The sequence below is a fragment of the Vombatus ursinus genome, unplaced genomic scaffold (assembly GCF_900497805.2).
Source record: "Vombatus ursinus unplaced genomic scaffold, bare-nosed wombat genome assembly UNPS02011767.1, whole genome shotgun sequence".
NCBI lineage: Eukaryota > Metazoa > Chordata > Mammalia > Diprotodontia > Vombatidae > Vombatus > Vombatus ursinus.
In genome coordinates, this window is record NW_020951545.1 from 636,968 (window position 1) to 657,376 (window position 20,409).

Here is a 20,409-nt window from a genome sequence, read left to right on the forward strand (position 1 = left end):
AGAGAAAAGAATCTTTAAAGGGAGTGGGTAAGGATAATAATGAATGATTTTAGGAAAAATGATTCTTCAAGGATATACCAAAAAATTAAGTGGCTATTGTTTAGTTTTATGAAGCAAAATGTTAACTGAACTTCTTAACTTTTTTTTTCCTTTCCATGCTGTGAAATTCCCTTGCTAAGTAACAAACCTTGAAAATGGCTTGTAAGAAGGAGATTTAAGAGTCATGGAATAACTGTCCATGTTTGGACCTCTCTTTAGGCAGAAAAACTTGTTAAAATAATATAAATTAATAAAAATTACTTCTGGCAGGCTTGTGCCTAAAACGCAAAGTGCATAATTTTCTCCTATACTCCCAACTACAAAAGAATGATTAAGGTGATTCTCGAATACCTTAATGGCAGTAGAGGAAATTCTCTCCAATGCTCCCCAGGATGGAGGGCTTCCCACTTGGGAAATGAACCAGTCAACTAATAGGGTATTTAGACAGGAGAGTTGAAAGTTTCTGCCCTATGTCTAATTCACTAGGTATTTGATATCCTGGGCTATGGAAACTATAATAAAAAAAAAAATTCTGATTTGGTACACACCTTGGAGAGAGACGATATCAAAGATTAAGAATGCTAATAATCCAACTGGGAAACAAGTTATGTTGCAGAATGCAGCCATTTGGTAAAAAAATTCCTGGCTACCTGATACTTCCCAGGCCAAATTGCTCCCTGGCAGCAGAGTGGGCCATACAAACGTAGATAAGATCTTACCAGAAAAAGTAAACACAAAGGAACTAGTTTGAGTGTGTTATTCACAAGTAGAAAGGGTCAAGATAAGAACTGCCCAATTTGCAAAGAGACACAAAAGGCTAGTAGATGGGGATGGGGTGAGGCAAGGATGGCAGAACTAAGAGAAAAGGAAAAGGGAGTAAGTAGGCAGAAAGATCCTACTAGGCTGGGTTAAAGTGTTAGCAAGTTTCCTTAAGAATGGGGCCTACAGGAAAATTGGGACACCAATACATTGTTGGTGGAGTTGTAAACTGAACCAACCATTCTGGAGAGCAATATGGAACTATGCCCAAAGGGAAATCAAACTGTGCATACCTTTTGATCCAGTAAAACCACTACTAGGTCTGTATCCCAATGAGATCATAAAAAGGGGAAAGGACCTATATGTACAAAAAATATTTACAGTAGCTCTTTTTGTGATGGCAAAGAATTAGAAATTGAAGGGATGCTTATCAATTGGGGAATGGCTGAACAAGTTGTAGTATATGAATGTTATGGAATACTGTTGTTCTATAAGAAATGATGAGCAGGCAGATTTCAGAAAAATCTGGACTTACATGAATTGATGCAGATTGAAGCAAGTGGAACCAGGAGAACATTGTATATAGTAACTGTAACATAGTGAGATGATCAGCTGTGCTTGACTTATCTCTTCTCAGCAATACAATGATCCAAGACAATTCCAAAAGACTCATGCTGGAAAATGCTATTCACATCTTGAGAAAGAACTAATGGAGTATGAATACAGATCAAAGTGTATCATTTTCACTTTGTTTTTTCATAGTTTTTTCCTTTTGTTCCATTTCTTCTTTCACATGACTAATGTAGAAATGTTTCGAATGATTGCACATGTATAACCTATATCCAACTACCTGCCATCTAGGAGAGGGATGGGGTGGGGAGGGAGAAAAATTTGGAACTCAAAAATCTTTCAAAAAATGAATGTTGAAAATTGCCTTTACATGTAATTGAAAAAAAAATAAAATACTATTAAATTAAAAAAAAAATAACAAAAGAATGGTGCCCACAGTACCAAATCATCTAGGTCTATTTCTTTGCCTTTGTACCACAAAATAATGTGACCTCCCTGATTCAATGATAAGTTTGATAATGGGAATTGTTTAATGCTTATTCTATTAAATCTAATGTTAGGCTCCTCTGGATGCCTTAGGGAGAGAGAACAGGCCAAAACTGTCCTCATACTGGAGGCAGGAGAAGGGAACAACAACCAAACAAACCTGATTATCAAGAGGGAAATGATGGGAGCTAGGTTCCAGGGTCCTTGATTAAGTTTATTCTTCCACAATGATACCTAGGTATGGTTATACCCCTACAAGGTACCATAACTAGGAAGAAGGAAACTATAGTCCCCTATACAGAAACTGATAATGGTGTTTGGGACTTGAGTAAGAATATTGACATGGTGTCTCCTGATATACTCACTACCTAGAGAGCAAAAAAATAAACTATACTTAACAGGTCCTTTTCTGATGAGATGGCCTTCTGGATGAATCCCGTCTTAATGTTTATTATCACCTTTTGCCTACATATTACGACATTTCCTCCATCTAGTAACAGAAAGTAGGGGCCTTCTCCAGTTGTCCTGATCTATAACTTGCCACTGGAATGAGATAGCTCTAAAGGAGAAAGTGAGGCTGGTGACTTTTCACAGCCTTCCCTCACTTAAATCTAATTTACTTGCAAGTCATGGCATCACCTTCCTGATGTTATGGTCCTCTTTGAGAATGAAGGACAAACAACAGAAGTTAAGAATTATGAACAAGAACAGGCAGCAATGACTAGATAGTATCTCTGAACTTGCTTTGGCTGAGAATGGACCCCAGAGATATACTCCCACCAGCATGTTTATCAATTTTGGATTTTGTTAGGAGTTCTTTATGTTGGTGTGATCTTATGCTTGTTGATGAACATGTGTAGATAATCAAAGACATGATTCAATATACCTGGAAGACTCAATAACTCCACCTATGTATATAATCAAAGGGTGGAATGAGAGTGCTGAGCCTGGAGTCAGGAAAACCTGAGTTCAAATCTAGCCTCAGAAACTTAACATATCCCTGGAAATTATGTAACCTCTGTTAAGTGAGGGTAATAACAACACTTAACTGACAAGAGTTATCAGGACCAAATGAGATATTTGTAAACCACTGAGCACAGTGCCTGACAGACAGCAGGAATCATATACATGCTTATCCTCCCTGGCACTCCTGTTAGATGGTGCTTCTTCCCTCAGAAAGAGGGAGAATATGATTCTCTTTACTTAAATTCAAATCACACAAATTTGACTTTATGTGGAAAATTCTGAAAGAGACATGCATTCTCTCCCCTACCCCCCCTCCAAAAAAAAAAAAAGTGACGGGAAACTGAGAAACATCTCTAAGTCAGTTCCTGTGTATCTGAAGATAGTGAGTGATACTGTGTTTCTCTCCGTCTTCAATAGTGATCCTTTTATTTTCACTATGTTTGGCAGCAAATGTGCTCTCGAGGAGAAAAGTGAACCATTTTGTAAGTGTAGCCAATAGACTTGGAAATGAAAATGAAAATAATTAGAAAATATGGAGGACAAAAACTGTCATCAATAGTATGTGAACTTAGTCTTGCAATAATGACTGTGAACACCATAATGAAGGATGCTGCCTGGATAAAGTAGTACCCAAAAGGGAAAGCTTGCATGAAGTCGATTTATCTGTTGAAATAAAGAGAAGGTGCTGTTCAAGAGATGGAGAAACTATTAACTATATGCAGAGAAAACTAGATTCAGAAGAATAGTCTTATAAGCCTGATGACAATTCAAGCCAAGGCTCAAAGCCTCTGAGGATTTAAAGGTAAAGTACCTTGAAGGAGCATAAGTATTTAAAGCCAGCAGTGGTTGGTGTGCACGATTTAAAAACTGCAGGATTTTATAATGTGCAAGTGTCAGGAGAGGCTACTTGTACAGATACTGAAGCAGCAAAGAAGTTCCCAGAGTTCCTGCAAAAATTAATAGATGAAGGTCCCTACTTACTGGGGCAAATCTTTAATGTAGATGAAACTGGCCTTTTTCTTTCTTCTTTTTTTTTTTTTGGTGAGGCAATTGGGGTTAAGTGACTTGCCCAGGGTCACACAGCTAGTGTCGTGTCTGAAACTGGATTTGAACTCACATCCTCCTGACTCCAAGGCCAGAGCTCTATATATTGTGCCACCTAGCTGCCCCCCCACCCCCTTTTTCTTAAATCAAAGAATGTCATCTCAAACCTACATCTCAGTAGAGGAAAAAATTATGTTGGGCATAAAAGCTTGGAAAAATAGAGTTAACTCTTCTGCTTGGAGGGAATGCATCTGGGACTTACAAATTAAAACCTGTTCTTGTACAACACTCAGAAAATCCTGGAGCATTGACAGGAATCAGCAATACAACATTATGATCTGTACATTATTTTACTAACCCTTAGGCATGGATAACCCTTATCATCTTTGAACAATGGTTTTGATAATGGCATTCCTTTAAAGGTTCTATTTATTGGGGCAGCTAGGTGGCACAGTGGATAAAGCACTGGCCCTGAAGTCAGGAGGACCTGAGTTCAAATACAGTCTCAGACCAAACACTTGACACTTACTAGCTGTGTGACCATGGGCAAGTCACTTAACTCCAATTGGGAAAAAAAAAAAGATTCTATTTATTTTGATGCTGCAAATCACCCTCTTCATCTGGATGATTTGAATGAAAATGTAAAAGTGGTCTACCTTCCTCCTAACACTACCTTTTTTTTCACTTAATAGTATTTTATTTTTTCCAATTACATGCAAAGATAGTTTTCAAAATTCACTTTAATAAGATTTTGAGTTCCAAATTTTTTTCTCCGTCCCTCCCCTTGCCCCTCCCCAAGATGGCATGCAATCTGATATAGAATATACATGTATAATTCCATTAGACATATTTCCACATCAGTCATGTTGCTAACACTACCTAATTGTTACAACCTATAGATCAGGGAGCAATTGCAAATTTCAAGGTGTGTTACTTACATGCTACATTTGTCCAGGCAATTAAAGCTTTGGATGTAGACAAGGACTTCACATTAAGGGATTTCTACAAGTCCTATAATATCTACCATGCAATCTGGAATATTGCTAAGGCACGGGAAGATGTGATAATATGTATGAAGAGATTTTGGCAAAAAAGTATGCTTGCAGTTTGTTCCTGATTTTCGTGGATTTGATAAAGATGAAAAGTTGGAAGAAGTGAGTTATAAGATTGTAACATTAAAAAAAAAAAGATCGTAATATTAGCACAAGAATTGGAGTTAGAAGTACATGAGCATGAGAATGATGTGAAGGGGTTGATTGAGTCTCCTGGAGAAGAACCGTAGAATGAGGATCAGATGAAGCTGCTAGCTGCTGACTACTGAAGAAGAAAGGGAACCTTTGTAACCTGAAGTTGAACCAAAAAGGTTCAATATGGAAACAATTGGCAGAAGCATTTTATCATTTCAGTCAATTTTTTTTTCTTATATCAAAATGATGGATCCGAATAGTTCAAAATTTTTAAAAGTTCAAAGACTAAGTTAAGGATGACATTTCTTGCTACCCTCAGACAAATGAGAGGAAAAAAAAAGAGCCTCTATCTAAATATCTCTCAATACCTTCATTAAAAAAAAAGTTGCCCAGCCCCCTACCAGTGATAAAGGCTAGGTGCAGTAGATGGGTAACATACTGCACGCTTACGTTAACTTTACTGTGTACAAACTTTATCACTAACTTTACCTTTCATTTCATAATTCTGTTTATTATCATGGTATAGAATTTAATGTCTACATTTTAGTACATTTCATAACTTGTGAAAAGACATTATTTTGTCAATGCCTTTGTTATACAGGCTGTGAAGTGGGTGGGTAGAAGCAAATTTGCATTATGTAAAGACCACTTTAAGTAGAGGTCGGTGGAATAGTCCACTTAAAGTGAGAACTGTTTTGTATAAAATAACAAATACCTAGAATGACAGATAAATGCACAAATGCAGTCAGACATCAAAATAATTCCATCAACCTCTGTATGTAGTCTCATCTGATCTATTCACAACTGGTACAATCAAAGTTACCCAAGTTCTGCTTAAATCCTTCACCACCAACTCTTGCCCTTTAAAACTCAATTTGTGCTCCCTCTTAAGGAAAGTCTTTTCAGATACCCCTAGTTGCTATGGCTTACTCTGTCCTCAAATTTTCATTTATAGGTTTATATACAGTTTACATGTTATATATGTAGGATGTGAGCTCCTTAAGAATAGGGACGGATTTTGATTTGTCTTTGAAAGTCCAATACCTTACACATAGCAGGTATTTAATAAAGCTTGCTGAATTGATGGATTTGTAGAAGGCTTAGTATAAAATCCACACATCAGAGGCAGCTAGGTGGTGCAGTGGATAGAGCACTGGGCCTGGAGTCAGGAAGACCCGAGTTCAAATCTGGCCTCAGACACTTGTCACTTACTAGCTATGTGACCCTGGGCAAGTCACTTAACCCCATTACCTAGCAAAAAAACAAAACAAAACCCCACACACCCTTAACGGCATCAGGTTACCCAGAATAATATATAATTTGGATAGAGCCCACATCTTGGGGTCATAGTTATATATGTAAGGTTTCATTTTTCAGAAACATACTAAGATTTGGGACTATGGAAGGAAGTCAGGTGGAAGCAAATTTATTTGTATCCTCTTTTGGAATGCATATTAGAAGACAGATAGAAACATGAGAAACACTAGCCAACCCCCTGCCTCCAGGACAAAGTTTCTACATAGATATGATGGTTGTTTTTTAAATTAACAGTTGATAATAACATTCTCTCATTTCCACTTTATTTTTTGAGGTGACTCTAGCTCCTGGAATCCTAGGTACAAGGTTCTGCCCACAATATGGGTCCTGATGCAAATGCCCCAATTTGCTGTATCCCATGAAGAATTCTGTTTATGGGGATGCTGGTCTGGGGTGAAAGTTATTGCCAGTCTAGTTCAGCATGCTCAATGCTTCACCTTCCCAGCACGTGAAACAAGCAGCATTCAGTCTTTAATATCTAAAGAATGCCTTTAAGGGCATATTCCATAACCTACAATCAGGTAAATAAGTTTCGATTAGAAATCTAGAACTCAGTACTATTAATTTTTCAGGTGAATAGCTTATTTTTGATACAAGCAGATCCTTTACTTGAATTACATTACTGTCAAAAAGAAATTCATTACAGAGAAATTTGAGGACCACAAAATGTATGGTAAACGGAGGAGATGGGTAAGTCACGTATATTCATAAGATATATAGACTGTACAACACCAGATTTTATTGCATTTTATTCAGCTAATAAATATTTGTTGAAATGAATCTTTTGAAACAATAAAACCTCATTATAGAGAGGTCTGACCCATTTGGTTCTGTTAGACAAACTTCCAATTTCTTCCTGGAAGTTTTTGGCCCTATTTAATTTTATTGAATTATATGAATGAGTAGTAACATAATTGTGAAATCTGAAGGGGAATAACATAAAGGTGGTTGAAGGGTAGAGGTGGAAAGGGGAAGAGACTAGGTGGCAGCCCTCTCCTCCTCTCCTACCCTACTCAGTGGCAATTCCAAGAAGGGGAAGTAAGAGTAGATGAATGTACAATGGGAAGTCTGCAGCTTGGGAAGAATTCGAGTGTAACTTATGTTAATAAAATCCACAGGTCAAAGGGTAAAGTAAAAAGGAATTCGTGCTTCTGTCTTTTTCAAACTAGCCACTGTCAATCATTCTCATTTTATTCTTAAGCAATTATTTTCTTCAGTTAGCTTTTGTACTTCCTTTTCCATTTGGTCAGTTCTATTTTTTAAAGAGTCCTTCTCTTCAGTGGATTTTTTTAATCTCCTTTTCCATTTGGCCAATTGTATCTTTTAAGGAATTGTTTTCTGCAGTCAATTTTTGTTTTTTCTTTTCCAAGATGCTGACTCTCTTGTATTTCCCTCATTCCTTTCCCCAATATTTCTTCCACCTCTCTTAGTTGACTTTTAAAATCCTTTTTGAGCTTTTCCAAGAAGGCTTTTTGGGCTTGAGACCAATTCATATTCCCCTTTGAGCTTTCGCATGTAGGCATTATGACATTGTTGTCCTCTTCTGAATTTGTATTTTGATCTTCCCTGTCACCATAGTAGCTCTTTGTGGTAAAGGTTCTTTTTTGCTTCTTGCTCATTTTTTTTTTTTTGGCCTATTTTGTGGCTTTTAAAGTTGAGCTCTACTCCTAGGGCAGAGGAGGCACTGTCCCAAGGCTCTTGTGCTGGGGATCAGGGGCCTGGTCACTGGCTTTGTGTGCTGGGGCCTCAGGTGCTGGTGGCTTGCTCGCTACACTGGGGTGGCCTAGCCTAGTTGCGCCTGTTGTTGTCAGCTGTGCTGGGCAAGACCTAAAGCTGGCCCGCTGTGCTACTGGCTTGTTCATCCAGGACTGAGGGGCCTTGGTTACCAATCTGTGCTGTGGCTAAGATTCTCCTGCTGGCTTGCCTGGACATTGTCTGCGCTGAGCTGAGCTCTTCTTTTCCCAAGTGAGACAGACCTTTCCTGAGGTCCTTCTAAGTTATCTTAAGCTGCAAATTGTTTCACTCCTTCCTTTTCTAGGTTCTATCACTCCAGACTCTGTTTAGAGGTTAGATTTAATGTTGTTTCCAAGGGAAACTGGGGAGAGCTCAGGCAACTTCGTGGCTTCTCTCTACCATCTTGGTTCAGCACCTCTTCCTATTTTATTCTTGTGCCTTTGTTGGTGCTAACAACTCTGTGGCTATCTTTCTTTTAGGCTTTAGATATGAGGGACTATTGCCTGTCTCAGTAATATAATTTCATATTATTTTTCTTATTTTCACTAATGTTTTCATATATTTAGACAACCTTGACTTAAAAAAGGTTTTACTCAACTTACTGCATTGTGCATGCAAAGGAATAAATGTGAAGTGAGTTACTGGTCAGAGTTTTGGGCCAATCAAATGAATTTAATGCTAGACCTTAGGGGAAGATTAGACTTCAGGGTATTATAAGGCAGAAGATCCGGATCTGTTAAAAAAAAAAAAGAGAACAGGATTGCTACAAGTTGTCCAGAAAGTCACTTGGACTCACTTTGAAATAGTATCGTTATAGGATATATGTAGCTAAGCCCTGGATAAATTTCAAGAGTATGAACAGATGGGAAGCTGCCTTGTGGAAGGAACCCCTGAAGCAGGGCAGGAGGGGATTTCTCTCAATTTCTAATGGGTAGCTCCCCTTTAAAGGAAAATTACTGGACCAACAAGAGAAACTGCGTATTATCAGGCAAAACCAGGGCATTTGGGTGGTGCAGTGGATAGAGTGCTGGGCCTGGAGTCAGGAAGACCCCCCCTTCCTGAGTTCAAATCAAGACACATGTTATCTGTGTGACCCTGGGCAAGTCACTGAATCCTGTTTGCCTCAGTTTCCACATCTGGCAAATGAGCTGGAGAACGAAATGGCAAACCATTCCAGTATCTTCGCCAAGAAAACATGACCGGAAAACAACTGAACCACAATAGGGAACACCAACATACACTCCAAATAGACATGGATACACAAAGACAATAACCTAAAAGTGGAGGCAATTCAAGGATTATGACCCCTGACAGTAGTGGGGAGAACAGATTCTAGGAACCTAGCTGAGCAACCTATCTAGCACAGACATTAAACTCAAGGGGAATTTCCTGGGAAGAGAGGCTTCCAGGCCCTGTAGCATGAGGAGCTGCTAGTGGCCTTTGCCACATTTATACCCTATATACGAGCCTCTCTAGTCCTGCAGTCTAAGTCTGAGCCCATACTGACACTGCGAGCACTTGTGGTAGAGCGTGCCCCAAGTTTATAGCGGGACTGTTGAGTAACTATTGTTCTTCCTGTGCCATCTTAATACATGTCCTTACTAAGGGCTGATTGTATCTACTGCATAGTCATTAATGGGAAGTACACAGGTAGGGGTTTGTCATGGTAGAAGCAGGCATCCCCCCAATGTAACCCAAGGTAGCAACTGCTTTCTGGCACCTAATGTATGAGTATAAGTTCAAACTGGAGGAATGGTCAGGGGTGGAGGGAGTTACATTTGATAACATGAATATCAACATATGAAATTTTATGACATTAATATCAGGGCTGGATGATGGGTCAATAATCCTACTCAGGCATAACTCTTCACATTTCTACAGTGCTTTAAGGTTTAAAAAACTTTCCACACAACAATCCTGAGATGGGTAGTATAAATATGCACTTCACAGATAAAGAAATTAAGCCTCACAGAAATTAAGTTTCTTGCCCATGGTCATACACCTAGGTGAGATTTAAACCCAGGGCTTCTGACACCAAGCTTTCTACTATACAATAGTTCCCCCCATTTCCCATGTGAAATATATCATTAGGCATTTAAAAGTAGGAACATCAAATTTTTAAAATGTTTTAAAGTTAATGATTGTAGTCCTCCAAAAATCTGATTATAACCAAATAATGGCTTCAAATAATTAACAGAAGAAAATAAGAACACAGATTAAAACACAGATTTTTGTTTCTAGTCTCAAACACTGGAATTGTAGTTATGCAAAGTGCTAGGCACTGGGGATTTAACAGGACATAACACACAGTCTCTTCTTTTGAGGAGATGACTGCTAATTATAGGTTATGGTTCAGGACAAATTTATAAAGACAAGAATAACATTATTTGACAGCATAGTGCCAAATAAGTCACATGAAAAAGTTTAAGGGCTATATAGTTTTAGAACAGGCGATCACTGAGAATTGAGTAGCAAGAGCTTTCAAGGAAGAGATGGAGCCTGGCTCAGCAATGAAAGAAAGACAGGTTTTAGAATAGCAGAAAAGAGTCCAGGGAGGTTAAATAACTTTCCTGCCTTGGGTCACAAAGGGAGGAAGTGCCCAAGTTAGGATTCCAATCCAGGTAGTCTGGCTCTAAACTCAGGGCACTTTCAAAATCCCTCAATTCCACAAGTCCCTGCCCTCAAGGTTCATACAACTTATTTTCTTTTGTTTGTTTCTTTGGCAAGGAAATTGGGGTTAAGCGACTTGCCCAGGGTCACACAGCTAATGAGTGTCTGTGTCAAGTGTCTGATAGGATCATACAATTTAATAAAAGGGCTATGACAAGTTAACAAATAGGTTTATTACAAGGTAGCAGGTGATGGGGTGAAGGAGAAACTGAGATGAAATGCTTCACGAACCTCACTGAGGAGAGAGAGAGCTTCAGGGATCTGGGAGGATTTTATTGAAGAGATAGCATGTGAGCTGAACCTACAAGTTTAGGGTTTAAACAAAAATCTGGAAAGAGGCGTTCTGGATTATGGGGGAAGGCCTCTATGGAAAGGCAAGTCAGTCAAACATTTATTAAGTGCCTACTCTGTGCCAGGTACTGTGCTAAGAATTGGGTGTACAAAGAAAGATAAAAGACAGTCCTATCTTAAAGAATTCACATTCTAAAGGGGGATGATGACATGCAAACGCTTATGTTCAAATATGCTATATATAGAATAAATTGAGAATAATTAATAGAGGTAAAGAACTAGAATTAAGGCAGCATCAAGAAAGGCTTCCTGCAAGTTCAAGGAATAGCTAATAGAACAATCTGTTTAGAATGCAGAATGTGTGAAGGGAAACAGAATGACAGTAGACTGGAAAGAGAGTTTGGAGTCTGATTATGAAAGGTTTTAAGTGCTATAAGAAGTCTAAGCACAGTGTAATCTCTTAATAAATGCTTCATCTAATCTAATCCAGTCTACTTTATCCTAAGGGCAATAGGGTCCCAAGAGACAGTAGATACAAAACTGACTTGTCAGTGGGTTCAAATCCCACCTTTGATATAAAGTGGCTGTGTGGCTCTGGGCAAATCATGAACCACTCACTGCCCCAAGTAAAGCTCTGAAACTGTAACTGGCAGAATAGTTTATTTTTCACGCTGGCTGCACTTCTCCTGACTTCTCCACTAGGGTCCATCTAGGAACCTCATAATCCTTAAAGATCACACCAGCCCTGGAAGTCACACCTCATCAGTACTCTTATTCTGCTCCTGAGGCCCCTCTGATTTAAGATAGGCTCCACAAGCCAGCCATCTTTTCATTTCCCACCTGACTGCTCTCCTTTGAACTTCTCCATCATGTCCAGTTCCCACTGCTCCCTACACCCATTTCCAGCTTCCTTTTATGTGTTGGTTTTTTCCCTACTAGAATGTAAATTCCTCAAGGGCAAGACTGTCTTTCTCTTTCCTCTTCTGTACTGATTTGCAGTGGCAAGAGTTTCTTCAGAAGGGATAGTGCCCTGTGCTGATGAAATTACAGGTTTGGTCTCTCCCTGCCCCTAGCCCTGTTCCCATTTCTGCCCACCCTCACCTCCCCCCCCCCAAAAAAGAAAGAAAAATGAACTACTAAAGGCTTTTGAAATAGAGTAAAGATATGGGCAACTAGGTCAGGCAGTAGATAGAGAGCTGGGTCTGGAGTCAGGAAGACTCATCTTCATGAGTTCAAATCTGGCCTCAGGCACTAGTTGTGTGACCCCAAGCAAGTCACTTAATTGTTTGCCTCAGTTTCCTGGATTAGTTAAATGAGCTGGAGAAGGAAATGGCAAACTACTCCAGTATCTTTGCCAAGAAAACCCCAAATGGAGTCACAAAGAATTGGACATGACTGAACAACAACAAACGGTCAGATCACCTTACATAGAACTCATATGGCTTGGCATCTTATTGGAAGCAATCATGGTAGGTCTCACTTAATAAAAATCTCTCCAGCTGATTCAGAAATAGTAACAGAGACAGGAAAGATGGGCAACTGGGAACAACAGCTTCAATGTGGTTCCAAGTTCTTCCTGCCAGAACCCTCCCTTTCATTCAGATTTAGACAGAAAAGCCTAGTCACAGAAGAGTGAAAACCTGATTCACTTTCACAAGGTATCTATTCATACTGAACTAAAATGGATGCCAATCCTAGGTTCCACTTTACTGAGCAAGAACAAAAACTACATTATGAATTTTAGCACAGAACAAAATAATTAGTTTTGGATTTGATTATCCAAAACCCTCTGTTAGGCTCTAGCACGATGAAGTATCATGAGAATAACAAATGGGGAAGCCCATGTGTAAAAACTGGGCTAAGAATGGAGGGAAAGTGGAGGAATTAAAGAAATATTATATACATTCTGGAAAGACGGCCAGATTATAAACTGAATAGATGAGCCGACAAAGAAAAAAAAAGCAAGTCGCAGAAGTTAGACCTAGAGATAAGGCACGAGCTAAGATCACCCTACGAAGAGCGGATTTTTGGAGGGTGGGAGGGGAGGGAGAGGAGAAAGGAAAGCACAGCATCAGGAAAAACGGAGACGTTTTGGAATAGAAACATTGGTCTCAGGCAAACCGCTCGAAGTGGAAAAAGGTCTTAGGACTGGGAGGGGAGGGAAATGAACTTGACCTTGTATTCATTTTAAAAAAAAATCCTCATCTCAAAGGCTACCCATCACGGCCAAGGCTCAATATTAAACAGCGAGAGCAATCTGGCCACGGAGGCCTTCCTGAACACCCCCAACCCCGTGAGGCTGTAAGCTCCTTGAGGGCAGGAACTCTGCCTCTTGGTGCATCTCCAGTACTTAGCACAGTGCTTGGCACGAAGTAGGCGCTTAATAAATGTTTAATTGGCCCCCCCTTCCCCCACTCCACAGCATCTGTCCGATTATCCTCCCTTTCCGACCCCTCACCCCCCAATCAAGACGGTGAGAGGGAGAGAGGCTCGCTATCACGCTCCCTGTAAGGATGACACGTCACTTACCCCCTTCCTTTCCCCACCTGCGCCCAGACTTTCCCGCCCCAGGAGAAAGCTGCCTCGGCGCCGAGTGATCCGCCGAGAAGCCAACAGACGCGAGCCGAGGCGGTTTCAGGCAATTGTCGCAAAGTGCCCACATCCTTTCGCCTGGGCCCACCCTTTCGCGACACTCCTTGATGGCAGCTCCTACTGCTCTCCCCACCCCTCCTCCGTCACCCTCTCCTCCCAACTCCCTCCCCCCGCCCCTTTCCGTCCGCTATTCCGGAGGATGCGTCGTAGCCAACCAAGCTTGGCTGGGAGATGGTGACAGTCTAGATCGAGGTGCCAAGCTCTCCCACTCTGGATAATGCTTTTAAATGCTTAGCATTAGAAAAAAAGCCAATTATATTGAAAATACAATTATCAAGATATTAAAAAAAAACTCTAGGTAAGTCCCTAGAGTTTAAAATGAGGAAAAGTTTCATAAAAAGAGCACAAAATGAAACAAAACTCATCTTCCCTCTTCCCCGCCTCCAACTGACTCACGCATGCGCAGTAAACGTGCCAGAGCCAAGCTGCAGAAAACGAAAACAAAACAAAACGCCCTCCAGACGCTACCCAAGACGCATGCGTGTCTTGGCATTACACATGCGTAATGCGAGATTTGTCGGTGATTGGCTGAGTGCTGAGCGTGCGGCCTTGTCGGCGGGACGCTTGAGCCTCGGCAGGGCTGAGGGGAGGGTATGCTGTCTTCGTCTGTCTCCGTCTGACCAAGTGCCTTTAGCTTCTCGACGGTGGGTCCCTGATGGGCGAGGGTGGTGGGAAGGCCCCGGAGGTCTAGATGGAGCGATAGAGGAAGAAAGGGAAGATGGTAGAGCTGGGGGTGGGCGGGCCCAGCCTACGGGGCGTGACCCTTGGCTCCCCCAGAGCTCGGTGCGTTTGGGGCACTGCTGCACCACACGTTATTTGTGTCCCTCTGGCCGCCTAAGCAGATCTGCTGTCTGTCTGTCTCTCTGTCTCTCTGTCCATCTATCCGTCTATCTATCTGTCTATCTATATCTGTCCATCCATTCATCTCTATCCATTTAGCCATACATTTAGCCATTCATACCTATGTATCCCACTCATCTTTCTATTTATGTCTATCAATTTATCTATCTGTTCATCCCTGTCCCTGCCTTTTTTCTTGTTAAGTTGGATGTATTTTTATAACAACCACTGAGAGAGAGAGAGAGAGTTTATGTGTATGTATATGTGTTAATGTGTGTGTATTCAACCCTTCTTGTCTGGTTCAGATAAGAGTGAGATTGATTTGCTGTCTCCTCCCAGCTCCCTTCCTCCATGCCTGTGTACTTCTTACACACGCCAGTTAGCAGAAATAATGAAGTTTACCCCCTATCCTTTTTACCTATACTAGTGTATTAATTTTATGCTCCCTTCTCTTTCACCTCTTAAAATTCTCAGAATAGATAGTCTATACTCCCAGGAATGCTGCTTTCTTGTCTAATTCACCTCAATATCCTTTAAAAACATTAAAGGGCTGAAGGATCACTTATTTCTTCACCCCCACTGAACTGTTTGCCTTTCATCAGAGAGCCCCTTTCAGTGGTTCAAAATAAATTAACTTTTATAGGTTTCTTTTGACTCTTATGTTTTAATTTCAAAGTTTTTACTGAGCCTCTAGTCTTTTCATTAGGAATACTTGAAAGTCCTATATTCCACTAAAAGTTCATTTTCCCTCCTGTAGGATTATATGCAGCTTTTAAGGGTAATTTATTCTTGATGGTAAATCCTTTTTTTTTTTTTTTTTTTTGCTTTTTGGAATATTATGTTCTAAACTCTGTTCTGGCTTATTGTAGAAGCTGTCAGGTCTTGTGTAATCCTGAGTGGTACTTGGTACTAAGGCCATGTCACTTCTTTCTTCATGCTTGAAATATTTTTGCATTGATGTGGAAATTCTGGATTTTGGTTGTGGCATTCCTGGAGCTTTTCCTTTTGGGGTTTCTTTTAGGAGGAGATTGGTGAATTTTTCTATCATTATTTTGCTCTCTGGTTCTAATAGATATGGATAATTTTCATTTATAATTTTTTATTTATTTTTAATTTTCAACATTCACTTCCATAAGCTTTTGAGTTTTAAATTTTCTTCCCCTCTCTCCCTGCCTGCCTCCCCAAGACAGTGTGCAATTTGATATAGGCTCTACACATATATTCCTATTAAACATATTCACATTAGTCATGTTGTAAAGAAGAATTAGAACCAATAGGAGGAACCATAAGAAAGAAGAAACAAAACAAAACTGAAGAAAAAAAGAGCAAATAATATGCTTTGATCTGCATTCAAACACCATAGTTCTGTCTCTGGATGTGGATAGCATTTTCCATCATGAAACTTTTGGAGATGTCTTAGATCCTTGCATTGCTGAAAAGAGCTAAGATTATCAAAGTCAATCATTGTGCAGTGTGGCTGTTATCATGTACAGTGTTCTCCTGGTTCTGCTCATTTCACTCAGCATCAGTCCATAACAGTTTTTCCGGGTTTTTCTGAAGTCTGCCTGCCCATCATTTCTTATAGCACAATAGTATTTCATTACATTCATATACCACAACTTGTTCAGCCATTCCCCAATTGATAGGCATCCCCTCAATTTCCAATTCTTTGCCACCACAGAAAGAGCTGCTATAAATATTTTTATACATGTAGGTCCTTTTCCCATTTTTATGATCTCTTTGGGATACAGACCTAGAAGTGGTATTGCTGGGTCAAAGGATATGCACAATTTTGTAACCCTTTGAGCATAGTTCCAAATTGTTCTCCAAAATGGTTGGATCAGTTTGAAACTCCACCAACAATGTACTAATATTTCAGTTTTCCCACATCTTCTCCAACATTTATCATTTTCCTGTTTTGTCATGTTGGCCATTCTGATAGGTGTGATGTGGTACCTCAGAGTTGTTTTGATTTGCATTTCTGTAGTCAATAGTGATTTAGAGCATTTTTTCATGTGACTATAGATAGCTTTAATTTTTTCATCTGAAAACTGCCTGTTTGTATCTTTTGACCATTTATCAATTGGGGAGTGACTTGTATTCTTATAAATTTGACTTAGTGCTCCATATATTTTAGAAATGAGGCCCTTATCAGAGACACTGGTTGTAAAAATTCTTTCCCAGTGTTCTGCTTCCCTCCTAATCTTGGTTGCATTGGCTTTGTGCAAAAACTTTTCAATTTAATATTGTCAGAATTATCCATTTTGCATTTCATAATGTTCTCTATCTCTTGTTTGGTCATAAATTCTTCTTTTCTCCATAAATCTGACAGGTAAACTATTCCTTGCTCTCTTAGTTTTCTTATAGTATCGGCCTTTATATTTAAATTGTGTACTCATGTTGACTTTATTTTGGTATAAGGTATAAGATTTTGGTCTGTGCCTAGTTTCTGCCATACTCTTTTCCAGTTTTTCCAGCATTTTTTGTGAAATACTGAGTTCTTATCCCAGAAGCTGGGGTCATTTATGATTTCTTGAACTATATAGTTCAAGCTTTTTTAAAAAAAAATCATGGTTTTCAGGGAGTCCGATGATTTTTACGTTAACTGTCCCTTTGACCTGTCTTCCAAGTCATTTGTTTTTTTTACTGTGTTTTTTCATTATTTTGATTTTTGTCCTAATATTTCTTATTGTCTCAAGGAGTCATTGGTTTCTATTTTTTTTTTTTTCATTTTCAGGGAGTCTCTTACTTATATAAGGATTACCATTTTCTCTTCTATGCTTTTTATTCTCATTTCATTTCTTTCTTCCAGAGCTTTTATTGCATTTTTTCCCCCATCTCTTCCTTCATTTCTTCTTGGTAGTCGTGTAATACTTGTGGATTTTTTTTTCCCTTGGAGTCTCTGCTTTTAGTTGTGGAGTTATTCTCTTCTTCTAGGTTGGATTTTTGTCTATTTTTGCAAGTATTAGAATTGTTTTTAGTAGTATGTCTTCTGCTTGCTCATCTTTTAAGACATTTATTTTATTTTTAATTTATGGAATAAAACAAGCATTTCCATAACATAGTACAATAAAAAAGATGATTACACATGAAACTGCAAATCTATTCCTTTTAAATATACAACAAAATTATCATGTAAATTTCTTTTTTTCCCCCTCTCTATTCCTCTCACCCTAGAGATGGCTACTATTAGACATAAATAGGCAAATATACACATATATGTATATATACATATGCACACATATATACACATATGTGCAAAATTATTCTATGCATACTTCTGTTTATCAGTTCTTACTCTAGATACAGATAGCTTTTTTTTCATATGTCCTTTATAGGTAATTTGAGTATTTATAATAGACAAAATAACTTATTTGCTCAGAGTTCTTAAGATGGTATTGCTCTTACTGTATACAGTGTTCTCTTGGTTCTGCTCATTTCGCTCTTCATTATTTCATGCAAGTCTTCCCGTGTTTTTCTAAAATTATTGTGTTAATCATTTGTTATAGCATAGTAGTATTCCATCACTGTCATATACCACAACTTTTTCCAGCCATTCCCCAATAGATAGACATCCCTGCAATATCCATTTCTTTGCCACCACAAAAAGAGCTGCTATAAACATTTTAGAACATAAAGGTTCTTTTCCTTTTTCCCTAATCATCTTTGGAAATAGACCAAGTAGTGGTATTTCTGAGTCAAAGGGTAGTTTAATAATTCTTTGGGCATAATTCCAGATTGCTCTCCGAAGTGGTTACATCAGTTCAAAATTCCACCAACAATGAAGTGTCCCAATTTTTCCACATTCTCTCCAACATTTGCTTGCATATCTTTCATATTTTAGTTCCTGTACTGGGGTTTTGTGGTAGAATTAGACTCTGCCCCTTATTGAACTTCCGGGTAGTATGGTCTGCCCCGTTTAGTTTCCTAGGTTCCTGCACTGACTTTGATTTCATGTGGTTAGGTACCTTAAGGTCTTTGAGGTTCAGAGTTCTGGATCATGACATCTATCTCAGGCCAGAATATTAGGGCCTAGAGAGTCCTGGGCTGAGCACCGCAGCCCTGGACTAGGGGGATTTTGAGGTCCATACTGTTTGCTTCTGACCTCCCAGGGCTTTTTTCGGGGAGTACTTTGTTCTCAGTTCTTTGATACACAGCTTTTCAATTCTGGTGTCTTCCAAAATAGTTCAGCGTTGTATGTTGATACACTGTTATCTCCTCCTATATCAAGGAAGGTTCTTTTAATTGATTTGGTTGAATTTTGGTGAGCCCTATCTGGCAGGGGACAGAAGAAGGGATAAAATTTATCTCTGTCAGGTTAAGGTCAAATAAATGCACCATAAAATCTCCGATGAATAATGCCATCTGAGAGAGGATCTTAGAGAATATTACAGATTCCCTACCCTAATACCATATCTCAGATATACTTCATTCTGCTTATGGCAGGCTACTAGTTACAGTGGCTATACTCTAGTATTCCTCCCCTTTGGGGCATGTATAGAATCTCACTAAATTCACTTCCCTGGAACTGATTCTCTGGTCCTCCAACTGTGAAGAGACATTTCCCTACTTAAACTAGGCCTTTCTTTATTCCCCACCTTGGGTCTTCTAAACCTTTATTCTTTCGTTATGAGAAAAATGGCCATTTACAGGGAGTCATGGTCCAGACACATAATGGTAAACTCCCTCTGACCTACTATTATTCTTGCCTGGATCTTGAGAAGACTCTCAGAATTAATTTTTTCCTTCTGCCCCAGCCATCTGTAGCGCTCAGCCTGAGAGCTGCCTGGTAATGTCACAGATTTGCTTTCTCATTTTGCCTATTGGGACACATATTATTATATATATAATAAATATATATATTTATTATAGCACATGAGCCAAGGAGGGATGATGGCGAAATTAAAAAAAAAAATCAAACCACAGCATTGTTTTCCCCCCAGATTTGCAAGCACAAGCCTTTTGCTTTGTGTGCCTAACATGCCAATCTCATAACCTGGGTAGAACTTTAAATATCATCATATTCTCATTCTTAGCTATCATCTGGGCACCTTCCTAAGCTTGCAAATGGATTTTATTCAACTCCCCAAGATTCAGTCGTACGAGTTGAGATCTATTGCTGCTTGAAAAGGCTGGCTTGCTCTACTACTGAATCTAAGAAACTTTTAAAAATTTAAAATTTTATTATTACAAACTTGACAAAGGTCAACATGATTATTTCCACATACAAAGAAGAGTAAGAGTGTGTGAAACCATGAATCTCTCTTATGTACAGCTTGGCTTTTTTTTAAAAGCATATAATAAATTTAATACTGTAGTTCTAAAATTGCCCTGTTTATCTGTGTCTCTGAACTTCCTTTTGTTTTCTTTTGAGTTCAGAAAAACTCAGGTTCAAATCCTGCTTCATATACTTAGTAGCAGTATGACCATGGGCAAATTGCTTAATCTCTCTGAGCCTCAGTTTCCTCATCTGGAAAATGATAGGGTGAACTTGATAGTCCCTCAGATCCTTTCTAGCTCCAAGTCTATGATCCTATGGGCCTGTGAACTGCTGGGTTTGTACTCACCCCCCTTCATATTGATACCCACATTCTTCTAGGATTCCCTGCTCTTTATAATTTTTGGAATTTTTCTCTCTGTGCTCCCTTTTCCTCTTGGATCCCAATTCACCTTAGAACGGGGATGTCTAGGAGATAATGGTTTAGGGGGTAGGAGGATCTAGATGAGAAAGTATTTGGAAGGGAAGAGTCTGAGTTAGGAGAAGGGGGTGCTATGTAGAGGTTCTGGATGAAGAGAAAAATGGTTTACTGGGTAGAGGGATCTGAGAAGGAGTGAATCTGGAACACAGGATGAG

At 39.2% G+C, this 20,409-nt stretch overlaps 1 protein-coding gene across 1 annotated transcript in view; it reads left to right on the forward strand.

Annotated features, from left to right (window-relative positions):
• The first annotated feature begins 14,274 nt into the window (after positions 1 to 14,274).
• The window catches only part of RAD54B (RAD54 homolog B), a 128,063-nt gene continuing 121,928 nt past the window's right edge, over positions 14,275 to 20,409 (forward strand). The window contains exon 1 of the mRNA XM_027856979.1: positions 14,275 to 14,359. The gene's annotated coding sequence lies outside the window, so the exon portion shown is untranslated. The remainder of the gene's footprint in view (positions 14,360 to 20,409) is intronic.